General features: G+C 35.1%; 1 pseudogene across 1 annotated transcript; it reads right to left on the reverse strand.

Moving 5' to 3' along the window:
- Positions 1-12,560: 12,560 nt before the first annotated feature.
- On the reverse strand, positions 12,561-15,314 carry LOC143583208 (ABC transporter G family member 8-like; annotated as a pseudogene). The gene is made up of 2 exons (XR_013144121.1): positions 14,081-15,314; positions 12,561-13,138 (listed from the first exon to the last, which is right to left on the reverse strand). The product of XR_013144121.1 is annotated as an ABC transporter G family member 8-like (transcript).
- Between the last annotated feature and the right edge of the window lie 1,476 nt (positions 15,315-16,790).

Here is a 16,790-nt window from a genome sequence, read left to right on the forward strand (position 1 = left end):
CAAACATACATGGTGACTCGGCATTTCCCCGAGGCCATGCATATCATTAACATGCCTCTGAAGGTCTACGGGACTGTTCAAAGAAATGATATTGTGTATATAATTAATTGTACGTGGTACTTAGGGTAATTTGATCCCAATTTAGTTGGGTGCCTAATGAGTAGTCACAAAGGTATTATTGTTGGTTTCACAAAGGTATTGGAAAGATATTTTTAGAGTCAGCGTCATTCACCAGCTGTGTGCTGACGTATTTTCTAACCATTTTACACGAAAACAAGAAAGGTTAGAACAGACAAACAAGAAGGAATAGAAGATTGGAGTTATAGTCATTAGATGCTATTTGATGGCTCAGATATTTTTATTTCAAAATATTATAAAGAGTTATGTTTTATAAAGAAATGTATTTGAAATATCAAACGGGTATTTAAACCCGAGTTTTTAATAAGTTTTCAACATAATAATATTTAACTAAAGACTTCCGCTAAAATGAAACCCGCAACTCTGATTTATATACAAAACAGGTACCAACTATTGGCCACACGCCTAGGCCCTAAGATCGGGGTGTGACATCAAGAAAACCAAACGGGTTTACAGGTTGATTCTAATACATTTTTTGGTTATGGGTTTGGATTTATAATATAATATATATTATTAATCAGATTTGCAATAAGGTCCTTGAAGTTCTTAGGTGGATACAATATGGGATAAAACTAAGGTTTATGATGAAAATTGTATATAATTTAAAGATATAATAATAAATAAAGAAAAAGGAAATATAATGTAAATAATTTGAATATTTTTATTGATCACACTACCCGAAAACGAAACGTGTCGGGTATTTGATGCTTATATAATAAACGAAAAACCAAGTTGTTACAGGCTCTAACCACACGTCAAGGCCTTTTAAAGTGGTTGTATGGAAGTGTAGTCTTTTATCCATCACACCCACTTGGTCTTGTTGGGACCTCACAGACTATGAGTAGTCTTAGATGGTTAGAGGTAATATTGTACGAGTCAAAGTCAATCCTTTTTTACTTTGACTGAATTGGTCTGTAAACGAATCGAATGAACACAAACATGGAAATGTTCGTGTTCACTCATTTTATTTTAAACGAACATGTACACAAACAGTTAATTGAACAAACATTTGTTTTCGCTTGTGTTAGTTAGTTCGTTCGCTTAAAAAATGCACATTTCGTATTCACTTGTGTTAGTTAGTTAAAAATCTAAATGAACGGTACGTAAACGAACAAAATGAACATAGGTAAACAAACATAAATGAACAAATGTAAACAAGCACAAACAAACATAAACTAACACAAATGAACAAATATAAAATATTAACTACATGATTAAAATATATGTGTTCTTACTTAACATAATTATTTATTTTAAAATTTTACATGGATAAATGAACATAAACAACCTGCCTCAAATGAACGAATATAAACCAACGTTCACGAGCGTAAATTAACGAACAAAACATGGTGTTTATGTTCGCTCGTTTAATTAAATAAATAAAAATTGTTTGTCTTCATTCGTTTATTTAATAAATGAATAAAAAAGGATGTTGCCAAATGGTTCGCAAACAGTTAACCAAAATTTTGGTTTGTTTACATGCCTAATTTTGAAGATAAATAGAATAATGCAAGTTAAATTTATATAAGTTCATGGTTTTTATAGGTTTAGTTGATAGTGTTGAAGGTTTAATTATGGCTAAACCCCTTTCTAAGATCTTTGTTAAGCAGTCAACACCCTAAAAACTCTAGATAAATTATTTTAATGTTTAAAACTAATCAAGGAATCTAACACAGAATGCTTTAGTATATCTAATCTAACCTCTCTAATAAAATTGTACACGTATCCTTTTAATAATCACCCATTTTTTTTTCCCGCCCATGTCTTGTTCTCCACGGGTGATTAATATTGAAAATTGTTTCTATTCTCTAACACCGTCTTTTTCACAATTAGGGGTTCATTCACAAATCAATCTTTGATTCTTCATCATCGTTTTCAATTTCAAGATCAAGCCCTAATTCTTCTATATGCTTTTTTTCTCCGGATTCATAATATCGGAAGGATAAGTTCGGTTCAATTCAACTAATGAACACACAATAGCCGAAGGTATGTTATTTACTCTGCAATTTTGTTAGTTAAGATGATTTCATTCAATAGTGTTTCACCGATTTTCCCTGTTAATTCGGATAAAACTTATACTTGGAATACTTATTGGCTTGATTTGTGACTGCTTTTTGATAGAAAGGGGATGGGATTGGGGTTCTTTTATTTTTAATTTATTACGATTTGAATTGTAGATATTAATAGGAATAATTTTATTGCTTTCCTTTTTCAATTGTAGCTTTAATATTTGATGATCTTAAAATTTATTAAGGAGAGTGGATTACATCTCAAATGAAGTACCAAACCATATTGATCCATCAAAGGCATACAAACTAGCTTAATTTTTTTCATACACTTAGTTAAGTTTTTACAAATATTTATTGTTATTTTTCTTATACTGAAATGACTTTATATGTGTAGGTTGAAGGATTTGTAAAGCAATTGAAAGGTGTTGAAGATCATGATATAAGTAACTATAAATTTCTATTCACTTAGTTTGGTGCTTGCTATAATTATTATGAGTAACTAGCAGCCCAAAAGTTTTAAGATTTTCTATACTTCTTTCTGTTTATGTGTTGTTACATTATTGATTTCTGTATTAATCCTTCATATCTAAAATCGTGAATCTTAGTATATAGTATTACATGCCCCCAAAATATTAAAGCCCATTACTTTTATTTTAATAAAATTCATTTGAAATTTGTACCTATTCTCAATTTTTTTGAAATTACCGTATTTACCCAATATTCTGACATTTCTTTTTCTATAAGAACTTATATATTTTCTTTAAAATGAACTCTCTCTAAAGCTTATGTCGACAATTGTCTAACCTGTAAAAGCAAGAATGTGTTGACTCACATTGATTTTCTGCATTTTATTTATAGGGAATTAAGTAATCCAAACAAGAGGAAGTCATATTTGCCATTTGATAAACAATTTTTTATCACTAGAAATGGTAAATTGGTCATGCCTTTTGGAATTAGATTTTATATCAATATATTAGAAACGGTATAATTACATCTCATTAAGTTCTTAAACTTTTTTTGTACGAGCTCTTTGACTACTTTATAGTGAAGACAAACTGTATTTTTGTGTCTGACACTAAGATAAATAGAACTTTAGTTTTGTGACCTTAAAATTATGGACGGATTTGTACAATAATATGTTTCTAGCAATCTTTTTAAGTTTAATACAAACTTTATTCAGTTCCTTGTATGTGAAGAGTTGCATCAATTTAAGAAGAGTGTGAAGCTATCAATGGTGAAATATTGCTTGATGATGAAGATAACGATGGATGGTTGGCAACTTACAGGCAGCCAAAAGGTATGCATATGAATACATCCATCTAGAGATCTTTGTATAAACTTTTCCAGTATATATTTTGAAGTTGGTTTAATTTTTTATTATTCTTTATAGACAATTAGACACCAAGGGTGATGATGAGGAAAATGTACCTTTAATGTTTTTTCCTTATAATTAGCTTGGATGATATACTTTTGTAGCGATTAAATGCTTTATGGGTGAGTATTTCATTTTTGATGTTTGACTTTTGTGGTCAAACAAACCAATAACCTCTACTCTTAGTAAAAGGGTCAAACTTATAATTTTTAATAAACATGTCAAGCTCATCATTTTTAGTAAACGAGTCAACATCTTTTTAGTAAACGAGTCAAAAGTACCATTTTTAATGAACAAGTCAAAATTATAATTTTAGTGAACGGATAAAAAGTATTTGGGTCAAGAAAAACATACTTTTGACTATCTTTGAATTGTTAAATTTTTTCCTATTTCTTTCTTGACATATAAATTTTTGCCTACTTTTTTCTGTTTGTATTTATTAAAAGTTTGCATGATGAAACTGAATCCCTTTTGGTCCGTTACCAATAAAATGGAGTGAAGTTAAAAGTCATCATTTTTACCCGTCTTTTAAGTTCTCTCTCTCTCTCTAACTTATAACTTATAATTGTTGAACATGACCATTTGATTCATGGTTAAGTTTTAACTGATTTGGAAGTTATACTCTTAAGGTTACTTTTAACTAACCAATCAAGGTTAAATTTGGGATAGTATGTTTATTTTTAAAGTATAATGACTTTTAAATTTAAACAACCAGAAAAAGAAAGACTGTATGCCCAATTTGTAGCTTCATTTTCATGGCTACTTAGTTGACATTTAGTTATACTATTTTCTTATGCTCATGTTTATTATGGTCATATATCACATTTCAAAACCAGCATGGTTTTGACTTTTGGATGTCAAAGTGACTTTTTGACTCAAAATGAGTTAATTTAGTTTAGACTTTAGAGTCAAATGACTAAAGTTTTCACTTCAAAATCAACATGGTTCCCGGAAAGTCTTAGTTACCGTATTTGAACATCACGATACGCATCCATTTTGAGAATATTGAGGGGTTGGTTTTTGCTATATAACAACTATTCTGTATAGTCTTGATATGAAAACATTTTTCATTATGATATCTATTTAGATTTTTTAACATTTTGAACTTGAAGGTACTATTTTGAGCATAAGTTTGTGGACGACCTAGCGAAACAAAATCTCCAACAATGTTTGTGAGGTGAAGTGGTGAACAAAGTTTGTGAGGACATGCAATCCATTAGATTTTTTTGTGAATTATAATTGTAATAACATTTTTCCTATTATATATAACTTGTAATATAATTTATAATAAGGAATTACAGATTTATGATATATATGTTGTTTTCATTATTCAAACGGTGTAATACACTGACTATACAAAATATCGCAATGTCGTATACAATAAAATCTTAGATTTATGAATTGTTTATATGTTTGTGAATTATAATTGTAGCTTAACATTTTATTTAATTAATCTAATATGATTTTGATTTTTTATAGAGTTAAAATTGTTCAACCCGTGTATTACACGAGTACCTAACCTAGTTATTTGATAAAAGAAAACTACATAATGGAGCAACTTGTTACTGTTTTAAGAGAACGTAAATCATCTGAAATTCGAAAAGGAAGCCCAAAATGTTGATGTTGAAAACAGAAGTTTTGATGTGAAAAACATATTCTTCTAATCTTTAAAAATAATCATTTTAAAGGTTTAGGTGATTTCCCTATAACAAAATCAGAATAATAAGATATTATGTATGTATGTTATTTATATAACTGGAAGTTTATAGCTACTTTGCTCACTAACAACATGTATCTTTCTATTTCTCTAGATACAAAGAGTTACACATCGACAAAGAAAGGGGTCACTCATAAGCTTGGTTTGAAATGGTTGCAGAAATGGGTGTGTTATTACATGTTCTAAAGCAAGATTTATTTAAAGAATCTTAAAATTGATTGCTAAAGGGTCATATTTTAAGTTAGATTACATTTTCTTTAATAACTTGCAATTTGTATTTTATTTGTAATAAGTGGATTATAACTTGATTTTTTATTGATAATACGACTTATGTTTATAATCCATAATGTTAAATTTTGATGTAATTTATTTAAGTTTGTTTTATATGATATGTATTTTTTATTTATTATTATTATTATTTTTTTGATAATACGACTTATGTTTAAAATATTTAATGTTAAATTTTGATGTAATTTATTTAAGTTTGTTTTATATGATCATGCTTATTAGTTATTACTTTCTAAATGTTTGTAACTAAAGTTTTAATAGATTCCAAAAATAAATATTCTAAATGTTTGTAACTAAAGTTTTAATAGATTCCAAAAATAAATATTGTAACTAAATCAAATATATATTAAATAAATTCAATACTTTAATTATTAATAAAGCCTTAAACAAATTTTTTGTATGTTAACATGTGATTTATTATTGTTTGATGAAAGTAGGAGTAACAAAGCAAAGTTATAGCACATTATGTCAAACTTTTTCCAGTAATATGATCGTTGCACTCATGTATAGTAAACATGATGATTAATTATCCTTTTGTATATTCATAATATTAGTATAATACTAACAGTCTAGCACAACCTCACGCTGCAACACACGGGTAAAAAACAAACCTTTTATTTTATTATTATTCGAATTCACTTTTATTATATCTATTAGCACACATTCTAGAATTAGAGCTAAATATGATTTCAAAATTTCAGCGGTATATGGGTGTTTTAATAAAGATTTTCAAGAAATATTTATGGCAAACCTTCTAAACAAATATATCTTGCGAACATTAGTAAAAAGGGAGACGTTAGGGGTGTTCTTCGGGTTTGTTTTTCAGGTTTCGGGTTATTCGGATTTCAAACTTTTAAATTTAGACCCGAAATCCAGATTTCAGACCAAAAGAACCAACTCGAATTACTTCAGTTTGGGTTAGTCTTTTATCGGGTTTGGGGTTTTTGAGTCGGGTTTTCTTGGGTTGGCTTTCAAGTAAAAGTGACAGCTTTAGGATACGCGGACTTCTATCTGGTGAACACCGTAGTAAATTGAAGTTGGTGTTCACGGAATATAAAATGAAAAATAGAACCAACACACGTGTCCAAACAGTTTAATTGACTTACTTGGTTACATGCTAAAATGGTTTTTATAATTTCATTATCATATTTATTAATCTGTTTTAAAAAAATTTCAATCTCAAACGGGATATAAGCTAGTTAATTAAATATCTTAAAAAAGAAACAGAGGTCGTTGTCATAAAAGGGTGATCCCAACTTTTTTGAACCGTAAACTTCTATAAACAAAAGCTGAAGCCACGATACCCTCCACAACTTGGAGGATAGCCAAGCACAAACGAGAGGAGACAATTACATCAAGGAGAATTTACACCAATAGGACCACCTAATCGACTTGTAACTAGATCTATGTTTAAACCAAAGAAAACTTGAAAACCTATTATCAAATAATATCTTCAATTTTCGTCCCCTTCCCTTCATGTATCTTAACATTTCGATCTCATAACATCATGGATTGTTCACTTTTAAATTCTAGTTAATCGTATTAAAAAAAAGGATCACTGACAACCTTGTAAAACATGAGTTTAGTCTACGCTACAGCTTGAGACCCGTGACATGCATGTGATACAATGTTTGTGCCATGTCATCACCTTTATTCATCTTCGTTTTCTCGTAGGTTCCACCAAATTATGACCCAAAATCTCTTGATAACGTTGTATTCTTGATAGATAAGTTAAGGAAAATGACTAATGCAGTCTATTTGACCACACAAATTTTTGACTAACCCCTTAAACTAAACAATACCCAAAATGACAATTTTTAAACGGAATGATCCATCATAATAGAGCTCACATCCGAAAAATCTATATGACACACTTTCGTTTTTGAATCAACCACATCTTGACACGTATACACTTAAACAGTCGAGCCCGACCGCTTTTAAAAAAAACGACCGTTTAGTTTTGGCGGCTTCCGTTTATTAAACAGTTGGTCTGACGGTTTAATAAACGGTCGGCCAACGGATCTATTCCGCCGGGCCTTCATATATACTCCGTCGACCAACATATCTATTCTGGCAGCCTTCACATCTATTCCGTCTGGACGAAAACTAAATGGTCGGGGTTTCTAAATGACCGACGTCAAATCTAAACGGTCGGTTTTTAATAAAAATGGTTGGTTATGAGTGGTTGTGAGTATAGGAGAGAGAAAATGTTATACAACAAAGTTAGATTTGGGGATTCATTGTACATACCATATAATTTTTTTACTATTTTTTGTAAGTGGTTGTGAGTAGAAAAAAAAAAGAAAATATAATGATAAATGTATAAAAAGTATTATTTAATTAAACATGAGAGAGAAAATGCACTGATTTTTAGTGTAATTATATGATATATTTGGATATATGATAGAGAATGGGCTGGGAATGTGTATTAATTAATTTGTAAAGTTGGTCAAGGAATTTGTGTGGTCAAATTTTACATTTTGGTCATTTTTCCTTGTTTAAACATTTTATTTTAAACATTAAATCTAATAAATGTGTCGTTTGACTTTGTTAGTTGTATTATATTAGGGTTTCAGCTCATTTAGTTGGTTAAAGCCCATTGACCTATTATTTGTTGTAATTAGGGTTTAGCTCTTGTATATATAGATGCTCAACCCTTTTTAATATTTACTTATTTAATAAACACCATCTTTTTTACATGGTATCAGAGCTAAGGCTCTTGGTATAAATCTGAATCATGCTCCTAGTTTTCATCTTTTTTTCTGTCCCGGCACCCGTTTCCGAATTTGTTTCAAACATGTCCAGCAAGCCACTACTTCCTATTCCTGTCCAAATCTATTAGCAAGCAACAAATCGGTCATCTACAGAATCACTATTCACCTGCCTAAGCACTGTTTCACGCGGGGAGTACTGTTCATGACAGAAGTACTGTTCACCGAAAGTTACTGTTCACGCGCGTAAGTACTGTTCACATCGAAAATCACTTTTCACCCGGAAGTACTGTTCACGCGCGGAAGTTACTGTTCACGGCCGAAGTACTGTTCATTGCCGAAAAGTTACTGTTCATTACCAGATTTGTCTGTGTTCCAGATTTCTCTATCGTTCTGTATACTACCATGGGAGGCGAAAAACACACGTATACATTTACCAAAGAGGAGCATGGTCTAATTCAACGGTTTCTTGCCTCCCAATTGAATCATCCTCAAGCCAACTCAGCACATCCGGGTAAGTTTTCTAGCCTCGACTCATCGTGATTTATCGATTCTGGAGCCACAAATCACATGACTGGGAATCGAGGTATTTTATCCAACCTACACAATGTTAATCATTCACCAGTTCGTGTTGCTAGCGGATCTTAATGCCCCGCTCATGGAATAGGATCCATAAGTAACTCGAAAAACCTAAACTTGTCTTCTATCCTATTTGTTCCTAAATTTCCTACTAGCCTTTGTTCAGTTAGTCAGATTACTAAGCAAAACAACTGTTATGTAACCTTTTACCCAACTCATTGCGTCTTTCGTGAACTAGGAACAAACGGGGTAATTGGTACCGGTTTTGAATTAGGAGATCTCTACCGTATGTCCCCACTGTCACAACCTATAGCAAACTTATGTGATTCCGCTGTCAGGGAGGCTCATTGTCGGTTAGGCCATCCTTCTTTAGCGGTTTTGAGGCAAACGAGACCGGATCTTTCTGTTTCTAATGACTTTCATTGTGAGTCATGTGAGCTTGGCAAACACAAACGGCGTTCTTATCCCCCAAAAGTGTCGAAACGAACCGATTTTTTATTTGAACTTGTACATTCTGATGTATGGGGTCCTTGTCATGTTAAATCCACATTGGGTTTTAGTACTTCATCACTTTCGTTGATGATTATTCTCGCGCTACTTGGGTTTGTCTTTTGAAAGCTCATAGTGAAATTAATTCCATTTTTCGTGAATTTCATTCTTATGTCCAAAATCAATTCAACACATCCATTAAAACCCTACGCACTGATAATGCAACAGAGTATTTCTCTAATGAATTTTCTTACATACTTAAAAGCACATGGCATTGTTCACGAGTCTTCTTGCCCGTACACATCTCAACAAAATGGCGTTGCTAAACGCAAAAATCGCCACTTATTGGATATCACACGCACACTCATGTTTCAGTCTCATGTTCCTGACAGATTTTGGGGTGACGATGTTCTTACAGCTTGTTATCTCATAAATCGCATGCCTTCATATGTACTTGGTCAAACCTCGTTTTCTGTCTTGTTCCGTAAAGGAACTCCTTTTCCACTCATGCCTAAAATTTTCGGGTGTGTAGCGTATGTGTATGACCATCGTCCGGGTCTTAGTAAACTTGCACCTCGAGCCATTCGTTGTGTCTTCCTTGGTTATTCTCGTGTCCAGAAAGGGTATCGGTGCTACAGCCCTTCTCTTCAAAGATACTTTACCAGTTCTGATGTCACCTTTTATGAGTCATGTTCTTACTTTCTCGAGTCCTCCACTTCAGTTTATGATTTGTTTCCCGAGACTGATACCCGAGTCACAAATTATCCCCACTGTTCCTGTGTCAGTTCCCTCTACCGATCCGGTCTCTGAAGCCACCATTCCGGTCTCTGCTGATTCTGACCCACGGACAGAACCTCCGCGATTACTTTTCACATATGTTATGCGGGTAAGGGTAAAATAATAGAGACACTTGATTTACAACCAGGCCATACCTCTGAAATGTCCTCAGATCCTCCGCTTGCATCCGAGCAATCTACACCCCTAACTGATACATCCTTACCCGATACTACACCTTTACCAGATACTACCCCCGATACACCTGTCTATGACCCTCCTAGTGCACCACTACCCGATATACCTATTGCTTTTCAAAAAGAATCACGACACTGCACCCGTTACCCGATTCAAGATTATGTTGCCTACACCCATCTATCTCCGAAATCTCATGCCTGTCCCGCTACCCTTGATTCCTACCCGATTCCCATAAATGTGACGAGCGTTCTCGCTCACGCAGGATGGCGACAGGCTATGGAAAAAGAATTGGGGCTCTAAGATCCAATCATACATGGGATCTTGAAACGCTATCTAATGGAAACGTATTGTTGGTTGTCGTTGGGTGTTCATAGTTAAACTACACCCGGATGGCTCCTTACACCGCTTAAAGGCCCGGTTGGTAGCAAAAGGGTATTCTCAGGTATATGGCATTGACTATGATGAAAATTTCTCGCCGGTTGCTAAAATGTCAGTTGTCCGTATTTGTATTGCCCTTGCTGCCATTAATCATTGGCCGCTCCACCAGCTTGATGTCAAGAACGTTTTTCTTAATGGTGTTCTTGAGGAGGAGGTATATATGGAGCAGCTACCAGGGATCATTGTTGTGGAGGAGGCCTCGAAAGTTTGCAGACTACGTCATTCTCTATATGGTCTTAAACAATCTCCCAGTGCATGGTTTGGTCGATTCTCTAGTGTTATGGACAGTTTGGGATGACTCGTAGTGCATACGATCACTTTGTCTTCTTTAGACACCAAAAAGGGAAAATGATTATTGTAGTTGTTTATGTGGATGGCATTATAATCACAGGCGATGATGAGATTGGGATCACCAAACTCAAACAGTTTTTTCAGACTCAGTTTCAGGTCAGCGACTTAGGTCGATTGAGGTATTTCCTTGGCATAGAAGTATCTCTCTCCCCACAAGGAATACTTCTCTCTCAACTAAAGTATGTCTTTGATATGTTGACTGGATGTGGCTTGCTGGGTTGCAAACCAGTTGATACCCCAATGCATCCTACAAAGAAACTCCTCCTAAATGAAGGGGAGCCGATGAAAGATCATGAGCGATATAAATGGTTGGTTGATAAACTTAATTATTTAACCTTCACGTGACCAGATATTTCATTTACTGTCAGTGTTCTAAGCCAATTCATAGTTGAACCGTACACTAGTCACTGGGATTCGGCTCCTCGTGTCTTAAGATATCTCAAGGCCTCACCAGGCCTTGGCATCCTATATTTTGATCAGGGTTATTGTCGAGTGGGTGCTTTCACGGAATAAGGAGATGGTCGGATATCAGGTTTCTCAGACGCAGATTGGGCAGGTTGTCCGATTTCACGACGATCTACCACTGGATATTGTGTGTTCGTTGGAGGAAATCTTGTATATTAGAAAAGTAAGAAATAACACACGGTATCTAGATCGAGTGTTGAATCGGAGTATAGAGTCATAGCAGATGTAACATCGGAGATGATTTGGATTCATCGTATTCTCATAGAACTTGGGGTTTTTCTAATGACTTGATGTGGTTATACTGTGATAATAAATCAGCTATCCATATAGCCAAGAATCAAGTATTCCATGAGATGACGAAACACATTGAGGTTGACTTCCATCTTATCAGAGACGAGATAGTAGGCACACAAGCAGGTCCTCCATCCATTAAAACAATTCATATTAAGACAAACTTTCAACTTGCAGATATTCTCAATAAACCTCTCTGGAAAACTCAGATAGATTTTATTTGTAACAAGTTGGGCATGATTAACATTTATGCACCAACTTGAGGAGTGTTAGTTGTATTATATTAGGGTTTCAGCCCATGTAGTTGGTTAAAGCCCATGGACCTATTATTTGTTGTAATCAGGGTTTAGCTCTTGTGTATATAGATGCTCACCCCATTTATAATATTTCCTTATTCAATAAATACCATCTCCTTTACAGACTTTTTATTAAAATTGAATAGTTACCTTATTTTCATCGTATACATACTCAATTTTAACTAGCAATATATAAAAAAGCTAATGAAGCTGTTGAATGGTGTGTCACAACCCATTATCCTTTTTATTTGATTTTGAAACAGTTATTACGCTACAATAAGTCAAAATTAACACTAAACTAGTTCAAACACCAACACCTAAAACAGATTAGTGTAACTTTTAACACATTACAAATCAAATATCATTAACATAAATACCGAAGTACGTTTGACACTTTGCATTTATGTTAATCACATCATAATAAAATCAGTGTTTAATTTCTTGATCAAACTTACTATTACTTTTTTGATCTTGAAACCCTTCGAATCAAGAACACAAAACAAAGGACACGATACAACACAAAGAACCCAATCAATATATAAATGTTAACCCATCTCTGATTCTCATGCAACCCTTTTTTCTGCAACACGTCAGCACCTGTCATCATGCACGTTTGACTCTTCTCATCGTACCAAATCATACACTTGTTGACCAGACATGAATACTCATTAATCAACAGAGCATCAAGTGCGTACTTGTACATTGACAAGTAATGCATGAACAACCAGTATTTTGGCATGCTTTCTTTTGATATGAAGTAACCCGAAAAGAGGAAGAATCCAGCGAGAAGTACGGTTACTAGCGAAGTTCCGGTGATGTAGTTCGGTGCAATGGAGCTTAAGAAGAGGATGAATGAGTTGGCCATTAGTACGATGACCCAAATTACTAACACGAAGTAGGTGAATGCTTGCCATGTGTGACATAGACCGACTAGGAAATAAACACAAACGGAGTAGACGATCGTGATGGCGAGGAGGTACGGGAAGAATACGAGGGTGTTTGCTATGAGGTACGATGATAACCTGTACGTGTTACAAGTAAATCATAAGTTTATATCGGTTACATATATAAGTTATAACAGTTACATATATGTAACTTTGTACGTGTAGTTAATAGTTACGCATATGCAACTCTTAAGTTTTGGGACGGATAATTTGTAAACTAGAAAACAACAGAAAATAGGAGTGTTTGTTGCAAAAAAAAAAAAAAAAAATTGAAACAACATAAATAGATCAATAGGAGAGAAGTTATGTAAAATCATAAAATTGCCATTTTCTGTCGGATTAATTTGAGAAATAACCCTGACTAATTTTCATCTCTTTCCAAGTATATCATTTGACTCTTTTTTTTTTAAGTTAAGAAATTGGTTCAGCTAACAAGAATTCTTAATATGGCACACTTTGAAGTAGGATAAGCTCTGTATTCTACCGGTACCGAATTACCGATCCCAAAAATCACAAATTTTGGTACCGGTACCGGTATTGAAGGTAAAAATTAGAGAGATACTGGTACCGTACGGATCCCGAAACTTAAAACTGTGATACTGATTCGGTAACGTCGGTATCAAATCGGTACAGATTTCGGTACCGGTACTGAATTTGTTCATCCCTGCTTTGCAATGCCGATCGAGACAGAAAATTGCAGGTAAATAGAGCCGTTGGGCCAGATAAAAATATGTTACGCCACGATTAAAATCTGTTTCCTCAAGAGAAATTTGTTAAAACATTGATTGACAATTTTTAAATATCAGACTACCTTATGTTGTCTAAACCTGATGAGCTCTCTTCTCCTTTATTAAAAAAAATTAATATTAATGTTCTGTCAAAGTGAGGGTTACATTAAACTCTGAATATTTTATGAATTAATTTTAACCGGTTTTAAATATCATCTTTTACACTTGTATTAGAAATTAGAAATATATACGAGTGCAGAATAAGACGTGAGTACTTTAGCTATGAGATCACCTGTAAACACCACCGGAGGCTTCCCGGAGGAGAACCGGCCGCTCATTAATAAAAATCGGCAGCGTTTCAGTCGTGGACGAAAGCAGAAACGTCAGCGTAAATGCGAAAAGCCCGAACCTCTTCTCGATCCCAGTCTTATCAAACTCAATATTAATATAAATCGTCCCCAAAACAACCCCCACAACTAACGCCTGCAATGTATTTGTCAAAAACAACTGCTTCGTCCGGTAAATAATCTTCCAGAATCGCCCGTACAACGCCACTATCTCTGACACTCTAGAGCTCCGGTAACGAACGCTGTCATGTTTGTTACGAACAGCCATCGGTGTCGTCGTTGGATCGGTTGGTGTGTCGGGTTTGGTGACGTGTAATTGTGTTAATATTTCCATTGCGTATTCCAGTGAGTTGAGTTGCGGCGGGAGTGTAAAACCGTTTGACTGTAAATAGTCTTGTAGGGTAGGTAGGGTTCCATGATGAACCACTTTCCCCTTTGGATAATAATAATATCTTGTCAATGGTGGATAGGATTTTGAAGCTTGGTTGGTGGATTGATAATATGACGGTTCTAAGGCGAGAGGTTGCAATGGTTTTTAGGGTTTGCATGATGTTATAGGCGGACGTGCTGTCCAGCCCGGACGTCGGTTCGTCGAGGATCAAGACTCCCGGGTCGTGTAAGAGGCTTAAACCGATGGAGACGCGCCGCCTCTCGCCGCCAGAGAGGCTGTGGCCGAGGCGTGTGTGGGCTACGTGGGTCAACTGGAGTTGGGATAATAATGCGGTGACGATGGCGGATGCTTGGGAGGCGTGGAGCAGGCGGGCGGCGAAGGCGAAGGTTTCTGCGATGGTGAGGGCGGGTAGGGAGTAGTCGTGCTGCGGGACGTAGGCGGAGAGCTTGCGGAAGGCGGAGGGGGTGAGGGGGGTGGAGTTGAGGTGGAGGGCGCCCGTGGTGGGGGCGGTGCGGGTGGATAAGATGTCGAGGAGGGTGGATTTGCCCGCGCCGCTCGGGCCGACGATGGCGAGGATTTGGGAAGGGTGGGCGGTGAGGGAGATGCCTTGGAGGATGGGTGGTGGTGGGGTGCATGGTTTCAGGAGGAGGAAGGATGTGAGTGTGGTGGTGCTTTTGGTGTAGGAGATTGCGGTGGCGGTTAGAGTGTAGGTTTTGATGGTTGGCGCTGGTGGTGGTGGTTGTTCTTCCATGGTGGGTGTGACTGATTATGGAGGGAGAGATTAGGAAAGATGGTGTGAGGTGACTTGTTATATAAATACCTGAAATTATATTTTAATGTATTTAAATTTTAGATGTAAAAATTGAAGTCCCGACCGCCTATACAACGTGTATATATATGTAGCGTTTACGTGGTTGCCATTTCCTATTTTACACCTCATATAACGCATAAAGTCATTTAAAAATACCTGTAAAAATAACTAGCTTTAACTTAATATGTTTATAAACGAATTGAATCGAGCCAATGCAAGCTTCTTAATTTGTTTGTCTAACTTAAATGAGTTAGGCACAAAATTTCCTGAAGTTATAACTCATTTACGTTTGTAAATATGTTTTATAATTATAAGCACACCCAAGTCTATGAGTCACTAACACCACATTGATGTTAATTTAGTGTAAACTTTGATATTATTATCTTTAATTAAAAATGTTAGTATAATTATTGCATACTAAATTAAATTCAAATGAGCTGACTCGTTAACGCATGGCATGAGTTGACTTGAACTTTTTACAAAACCATCTCAAACTCAAATTTAAGATTGTTAATAAATAATAATCGACCTTAGTTAATTTGATTCGTTTAACTGCAATGTTAAAGGCCCTATCTGGATGTCTTATAGTACTCGATGATTTAATTAATCAGTAATAAAATATAAATAAAATTAAAAAAGGGCATAAGAAAGAATAATGGTTTATTTATATCAAATTTAACCCGTGACAAGAAATAATAAAAAAAAAAAGGTGACATAATGAAGCATGGAATGACAAAATATGATCACATGGGTGATAACCTAAGAGGGATCCGTGAACAAAAATCATTCACCATTCCCAAACAAAATTTGCAGACAAATGCCACTAAAATACAATTCTTTTATCATCCTCTATTTTTATTTGACTTTTATCAACTGTCAAATATTACAGGCACTATTAATGGTGAATTAATATATGTTATTTAGCTCCCTCTTTGTTGATGGTTTCACGTCAATCATACACGCATTAACTGGTCTAGATCATCTTAAGATAGAAGAAACAAATTATAGTAGTACTGCAAATCTTGTTTTGATTAAAAGTAAAGAAGTTATTGACCTAATGTGGATTGAAATGGTGGGAGGCGTGGCACATTAGACTGGTCGCTATAGGGCTCAAAAGGCTGAGCTGGCGGGCGCAGATGGGCACCGAACACCGCAGTGGGGCGCGGTTCTTCGTTGGGCGCCGATGAGGCTTGGATGGTGGGGGCCCTCTCTCTCTCTATCTCTCAAACACACATACATACATATATATATATATATATATATATATATATGTATTAAAGGGGCTTCGAAGCCCCCTGCACCATAGAGGGGCATTTTTCGGGTGGGGCTTCGAAGCCTCCAGTGCCTACGTGGCGCTGACGTGGTACTACTGGGAGGGGCTTCGAAGCCCCTCACCATAACAACCGGTCTTAGTGTTGTTCAGATAGCTCGCTGCTTACAAGTAAACTAAATC

This window comes from Bidens hawaiensis, unplaced genomic scaffold, assembly GCF_021521415.1.
Source record: "Bidens hawaiensis isolate Kalapana, Puna unplaced genomic scaffold, B.hawaiensis_p1.1 tig00032167_1, whole genome shotgun sequence".
Classification (NCBI taxonomy): Eukaryota; Viridiplantae; Streptophyta; class Magnoliopsida; order Asterales; family Asteraceae; genus Bidens; species Bidens hawaiensis.